The sequence below is a fragment of the Esox lucius genome, chromosome 14 (assembly GCF_011004845.1).
Source record: "Esox lucius isolate fEsoLuc1 chromosome 14, fEsoLuc1.pri, whole genome shotgun sequence".
Classification (NCBI taxonomy): Eukaryota; Metazoa; Chordata; class Actinopteri; order Esociformes; family Esocidae; genus Esox; species Esox lucius.
The window spans coordinates 6,849,411-6,857,179 of record NC_047582.1 but is presented as its reverse complement, the minus strand read 5'-3'; positions in this window follow the sequence as shown (position 1 = coordinate 6,857,179).

The window sequence follows — 7,769 nt, the reverse complement described above, 5'->3', positions numbered from 1 at the left end:
TCGTTGTCATGCTGGAAGACCCAGCCACGACCCATCTTCAATGCCCTTACTGAGGGAAGGAGGTTGTTGGCCAAGATCTCGCGATTCATGGCCCCATCCATCCTCCCCTCAATACGGTGCAGTCATCCTGTCCTTACACAGCTCTCTGGTCTTGGCCATTGTGGAGAGGTTGGAGTCTGTTTGATTGTGTGTGTGGACAGGTGTCTTTTATACAGGTAACGAGTTCAAACAGGTGCAGTTAATACAGGTAATGAGTGGAGAACAGGAGGGCTTCTTACAGAAAAACAAACAGGTCTGTGAGAGACGGAATTCTTACTGGTTGGTAGGTGATCAAATACTTATGTCATGCAATAAAATGCTAATTAATTATTTAAAAATCATACAATGTGATTTTCTGGATTTCTGGATTCCGTCTCTCACAGTTGAAGTGTACCTATGATAAAAATTACAGACCTCTACATGCTTTGTAAGTAGGAAAACCTTAAAAATCGGCAGTGTATCAAATACTTGTTTTCCTCACTGTATGTATGTATGTATGTATGTATGTAATATAAAAAATAAGCATTATATTTGCACACTGCATATTAGGTGCAACCTTTAAAGTTAATTGGCATCTCATTTGATCTTACTCAGATTTGATGACCAAACCAACATGTCTCCTATTATATATGCAAGTGAATGAGCTGTCTGTGTTCATTATGCATTAATAACATGCCCTTCTAGGTCCCCCTTTATCTAACAGAGGTATGCAATACACATCATATGCAGTAAGCAAGGACATTTGTGGAAGTTTTAATAGGTAGATGGCCATTGTATTATTTCAAGAACGTGTTTACTTGTTAATGGATTAGTAGATAATGGTTAATTACAGTTGCAGGTATTAACAGTTCTATCGTTAGCACTAATTTCAAAGAGTCTTAGAAAACAAAGGATTTAAGCCCTAGTTTTTCAAGTATAGTGTTTAATGAGAATATGTTAGTCTAAAAAAAACTTCAAAATGGTTAACCTGTGAGAATGTTAATCTGTCATCCTGAGACTTTGTTTTTAATGGGCTTTCCCAAATCCCTCAACTATTATTTTCTATCCATTCATTACAGCAATATTATAATTATTAAGATTATTGCAGTTCTTTATTGATCCTGTATTTTTTATTTTTGGTTGTGAAAATCAGTTTCTATTTCTTTTTTTATTTTATTTAATGTATGCTTCATCACATTTTTTAGTCCACCTGTCTTAGTGTGATTTTCCTGTCTTTTTTTTATTGTTATAGTAACCTGAGAGTGAATGTTTTTTCCATACCTTTTAATACTAAAGATTGTATGTTAAAAGCACAGGAAAGACAAAAAGTAAATTAAAAAGTTACACTAGCTATTCAAGTGTTCTAAATTTAGCAGTACCACTACAAATATGATGACCTTTTTATGAAAATGTATATTCACAAATATGTACAACTATAAAATGACAACTGTAACACCCACACTGTGGAATGCAAAAAAAATCCTGAAAAGGTTACGTGGCCTAAAGTGATTTGTATACCTCATTTTTGAGATTAGCAGTTCCCTTTCATATTTTGAAGTATATGCTTTTCTTGCGTGCATGCATAACAGAACTGGGTATTCCTCCCAAATAACATAGGAATCATACAGTGGTTGTCTGAGGAACACAGGCTGAAAGAACACTCTCTGAAATATAAAAATCTCTGAAATATACATAACGTTAATTACCACAGTAACGCTAATGTTCACAAAACTGTAACAAGCAACACTCCTCCCAGCCCTAACTGCTGTTTCGCCATGCCCTCCATGCTATTGAAGCAGCATAGGTCCAAATGCACAGATCTGGTCTTTAAAGTGTAAGTTAATTCAGCTTTTTTTATAGAACCCACTCCAGTAAATGAAGAGATTAGCTGTTCGGTCTATAAAGAGATTAGAGAAACCACTACAGCTTTAGATGATATGCATGCAGAGATGTATTAAACCCATTTTTATTATTATATACTTTTTTTCAAGTTTTTCTTTCTTGTCCCTTGACATACATCCTTGACATAATCACCCCTTCCCCACTATTGACAGAACCATATTGAGGCCAGATAATTTGATTCCATCTGTACTCTATTGAAACTCAGAGAATGAAGAAATCCTAGCGATTGCAGATGGATTAAAAAAACCTGAGGGCATGTACAGAATATCGGTAAATATAAAGTATTAGAATTGGAGCATACACTCTCTTCAATAACCTGTTGCATTCCTAGACACAAACTGTCTTGTGTTATGCAAGCTGTTGCCTTCAGACAAGAATGGAAAGTGTTCAATGGAATGGCCTTTCACACTTACCTTTTGTGGTATTGTAATGTACTGTGTTTTTCAGTTCATTGTGAGATAAAGAAAAATGACAAAAAATAGACCATTCTTCTTGCATGACTCGCAAAATAATCACGTTGTAAGTGGAGATTAGTCAGATGTGTGTACGAATCTGTTTTCCCCCAGCCATTTAACATTTTCTGTGAGGTTATGTTTAATGCGTTGCGTAATGTGATTTTCCGTTTTTTTTAAATAATTTTTCTATTTAGCGTTTCTGATGAAAAACTGTAATTTTTCTATTTCTGCTTTGCTCTGCTATTAGGATCTATCTCACTGGTGTTGGCTAACAGAATGGCCACTGGGTGCCAGTGAAACACAGCATTTGAGGGATCATATTCACCTGTAATATCATTGTTATCCAAAATAACATATTTTGAGTGCCACAAGGAAAAATAGAATTGAACAAGGCCTTATTAAATTGGTAGGGATTTGGAAATGTTTATATAGTATAAATACATGATATAAATGGTTTGTCAGTGTATGCATGCGTGTAGGTCTGTAACTTCGTACATCTTAGTTACTTTTGGTTTTTCCTATATCTACGCAACTTAATCCACATGTTGAAAGTTCAAGAATGTTAGAACATTCTCATTTTATTTAATCATTTTTTATTTTCTTAATCTGATATGTTGATTGCATATGTCACCAAAAAACTCCTAAGAGATGTGCAGGAAAGTTGGGAAATTTTTGAAAGATGTACAGCTGTAATGGTTGCCTAAGGTGCTTCCACCAAGTTTTTATTGGGTTTGAAGTCTACCGGCCGATACATCCTAATTTTTATTTATTTGAGCCACTTTATATGATTCCCTTTTTACTTTGAAAAAGGTGGAGTAGGTTGTTTAGATTTGTACAAAAAATCTAATGTTATCCCTTTTAGTTTTATAGCAGCAAATGTGAAGCCTGTGAAAATTGTGTGTATACTTTCACAACTGACTACACATCAGATTAAATCACATTTAAATGTTAAATTTTTTTACTATATGATTCTTATGGTCCCTTTTAGATGCTGTTGTTTTAACATCTTTGAAATACATGGTTGCAAATAAATGTACTGTGTAGGTGATTTTCATCTTCATTTGCATCTCCTTAAAATGCTTCTATTTGACAGTGTAGATAGTTCATTTGCATTTAGAGGTATACACACATTTAAAAAGAAAATGTTACTTAATTCTGTAAGTAATTTTTTTTATGATGTAAGTAACTTTAACATTTTAAAAATTAAAACGTAATGTGAAGTTGTGTGATGGTCTCTGTCATAGATGAATGAGTGTTTTTACTCGACAAGATTTTTTATTTCATACTACATTAAGCATTACCAAATATAGGCAACACAGCCTCATAATTAGAAAAAAAGAACATTCCAAGCGAATGTTATGGATTTTGTACATTTTTATAATTTTTTGTGGGTCCTGTTTTGTGTGAAAATGCACTAATTGAAACCATGTTTTGTGAAATATTTGCAATATAACAACACCAAAGATACATTATTGATCTTTTAAACCGGTTACTGAAATAAATGCTAAACAGGCTTCATTCCCGGCCTACCTTTGGAATGATTTGCACAGTCGCTATGATTGAACAAACAAAGCAAAGGTCACGTGGACCCATAGGCGCCGATTTATGTTTTCCTCCGTGGGTGCTCATAGGCGCACGCCATTTTTATATATATATATATATATATATATATATATATATATATATATATATACATATACATATACATATACATATATATATATATATATATATATATATATATATATATATATATATATATATATATATATATATATATATATATATATATATATATATATATATATATATATATATATATATATATATATATATATATACATATATATATATATATATATACATACACACACACACACACACACACCTATATATACCTATATATACATATATAAACGCACTACGCACACCTATTCATTTACTTATTAATAAAGCCGTAAAGTAGATCTTTCAAAATTTACCACTTATCACAAATACAGGATTGGAGATGAAAAGTTTAACTGACACGTAGGCCTAACCGCGATCAGTTCGTGGGAAATTAATGTTTTGCGCTATTATCTAAATATCGATTTAAAAAAAACGACACATAGTTTCTGGGAGTTTCTCCCTAATTTCTGCTACGAGTTTTTGATAGTGGCATTTTTTCATCTGAGAAACGCTGTGATTGGTGGATAGGGAGCAACCGGAGCAGGCGACTGGTTATGTCGCTGTAACTAACATCGACATAACCAATCCCAGTGTGACAGACGCTTTACATATCACCAACGGCAAGTTTAATTTTAAATGAATGTAGCCTACTGGCGGTCTGGCACACGTGGGGGCTCGTGCTCGCTATTTTCCGTGGGTTCTCGCTATTTTCCGTGAGTGCTCGAGCCCCGGAGCACCCACGGTATCGGCGCCTATGCGTGGACCAGCTCACTGAATTTGGAAGGACCTAGAGAAGAAGCTACATTGCTGTTACACAGCAGTGGAGTCGTTAGGCCTGGGCGTTCTGGGCTATATCCCCGGTTCTTTTATGAATAGCCCCGGATGCTGGCTTATGAACTTTGCACTGATAACAAGCTGGATGGTCCCTCCTGGTTAGCCTGGAGCTCACCACATCCATGATTCCCAAAAATAATGAGATTTTGATTCGTCAGACCACAGGGCAGTTTTGCACTTTGTCTCAGTCCATCTAAAATGAGCTTGGGCCCAGAGAAAGCAATGGTGTTTCTGGATATTGTATATGTATGGTTTCCTCTTTGCATGGTAGAGTTTAAACTTTCATTAGTGGATACAGTGATGTACTGTGTTCACAGACACTGGTTTTTGGAAGTGTTCCTGAGACAATGCAGTGATTTCCACTACAGAATCGTGTCGGTTTTAAATGCTTTGCTGCCTGAGGACCCGAAGATCACGGCCATCCAATATTGCTTTTCGCCCTTGTCCCTTGCGTACAGAGATTACTCCAGATTCTCTGAATCTTGCAATGATATTGTGTACCATAGATGATGAGATCCCAAAATTCTACAATTTTACGTTGTGATACGTTATTCTTTAATTGTGGCACTATTCTTGTCGCACAGTCTTTCACTGAGTGGTGAACCCCTCCCAATGCCCACGTCTGACAGGTTTTTTTGCGTTTTCAGTCTTTTGGTGATTGTCAGTTTTTTGTTGTTTTTTTTAAATGTGTTGCTGGGATGAAATTGAAAGTGAGCATGTTTTTTCCAAGAAACAATAACATTTCTTAGTTTCAACATTTGGTATGTTGTCTTGGTACTATTTTCAATGGAATATAGGGTTTAAATGACTTGCAGGTAATTGCATTCTGTTTTTCTTTACATTTTACACAGCATCTCAACTTTTGGAAATGGGGTTGTAGTATACTGTTACTTATTACCCCTAATCTGCCTGTACTTGCAATGGGTTTGCATTACAAAATGATATTGCGGTTTCTCATTAGCATTCAATTGTTATAAACTTTTTTTTACCAGAAAGATTTCTTTTTTTGTTTGGGATACCTTTATTTTAAAAGGCTATGTGAGTGGAAAAGTGATATTGAATAGTAAATATCAGAAAGGCTTTGATTATTGGAAAATAGATTCCTATTATCCATCCATCCATCATCTTCCACTTATCCGGGGCCGGGTCGCAGGGGCAGCAGTCTAAGCAGGGATGCCCAGACTTCCCTCTCCCCAGACACTTCCTCCAGCTCTTCTGGGGGGGGGGGCTGAGGCGTTCCCAGGCCAGCCGGGAGACATAGTCCCTCCAGCGTGTCCTAGGTCTTCCCCGGGGTCTCCTCCCGGTGGGACGGGACCGGAACACCTTCCCAGGAAGGCGTTCCGGAGGCATCCGAAACAGATGCCCAAGCCACCTCAGCTGACCCCTCTCGATGTGGAGGAGCAGTGGCTCTACTCTGAGCTCCTCCCGGGTGACCGAGCTTCTCACCCTATCTCTAAGGGATCGCGCAGCCACCCTGCGGAGAAAGCTCATTTCGGCCCCCTGTATCCGGGATCTTGTCCTTTCGGTCATGATCCAAAGCTCATGACCATAGGCGAGAGTAGGAACGTAGATTGACTGGTAAATCGAGAGCTTCGCCTTGCGGCTCAGCTCTTCTTCACCACGACAGACCGATACATCGACCGCATTACTGCAGAAACTGCACCGATCTGTCTGTCAATCTCCCGTTCCATCCTTCCCTCACTCGTGAACAAGACCCCTAGATACTTAAACTCCTCCACTTGAGGCAGGCACTCTCCACCAACCTGAAGTGGGCAAGCCACCCTTTTCCGACTGAGGACTATGGCCTCGGATTTGGAGGTACTGATTTTCATCCCCACCGCTTCACACTCTGCTGCAAACCGTCCCAGTGCATGCTGAAGGTCCTGGTTTGAAGGGGCCAACACGACAACATCATCCGCAAATAGCAGAGACGAAATCGTGTGGTCCCCAAACCTGACACCCTCCGGCCCCTGGCTGCGCCTAGAAATTCTGTCCATAAAAATTACCAACAGAACCGGTGACAAAGGGCAGCCCTGCCGGAGTCCAATATGCACTTGGAACAAGTCTGACTTACTGCCGGCAATGCGGACCAAGCTCCTGCTTCGGTCGTACAGGGACCTGACAGCCCTTAGCAAAGGACCCAGGACCCCATATTCCCGAAGCACTCTCCATAGGATGCCGCAGGGGGACAGTCGAAGGCCTTCTCCAAATCCACAAAACACATGTGGATTGATTAGGCAAATTCCCATGAACCCTCCAACACCCCGTAGAGGGTATAGAGCTGGTCCTGTGTTCCACGGCCCGGATGAAAACCTTACTGTTCCTCCTGAATCCGAGGTTCTACTATCGGCCGTATTCTCCTCTCCAGAACACTGGCATAGACTTTCCCGGGGAGGCTGAGAAGTGTGATCCCCCTACAGTTGGAACACACCCTCCGGTCCCCCTTCTTAAAAAGAGGGACAACCCCCCGGTCTGCCATCCCAGAGGCACTGTCCCCGACCGCCACGCGATGTTGCACAGGCGTGTCAACCAAGACAGCCCCACAACGTCCAGAGACTTGAGGTACTCAGGGCGGATCTCATCCACCCCCGGTGCCTTGCCACCGAGGAGTTTCTTGACAACCTCTGTGACTTCAGCCCGGGTGATGGATGAGTCCACCTCTGAGCCCTCATCCTCTGCTTCCTCAATGGAAGACGTGACGGCGGGATTGAGGAGATCCTCGAAGTACTCCTTCCACTGCCTGACGACATCCCCAGTTGAGGTCAACAGCTGCCCACCTATACTGTAAACAGCGTTGGTAGGGCACTGTTTCCCACTCCTGAGGCGCCGGATGGTTTGCCAGAATCTCTTCGAGGCCAGCCGATATTCCTTCTCCATGGCCTCACCGAACTC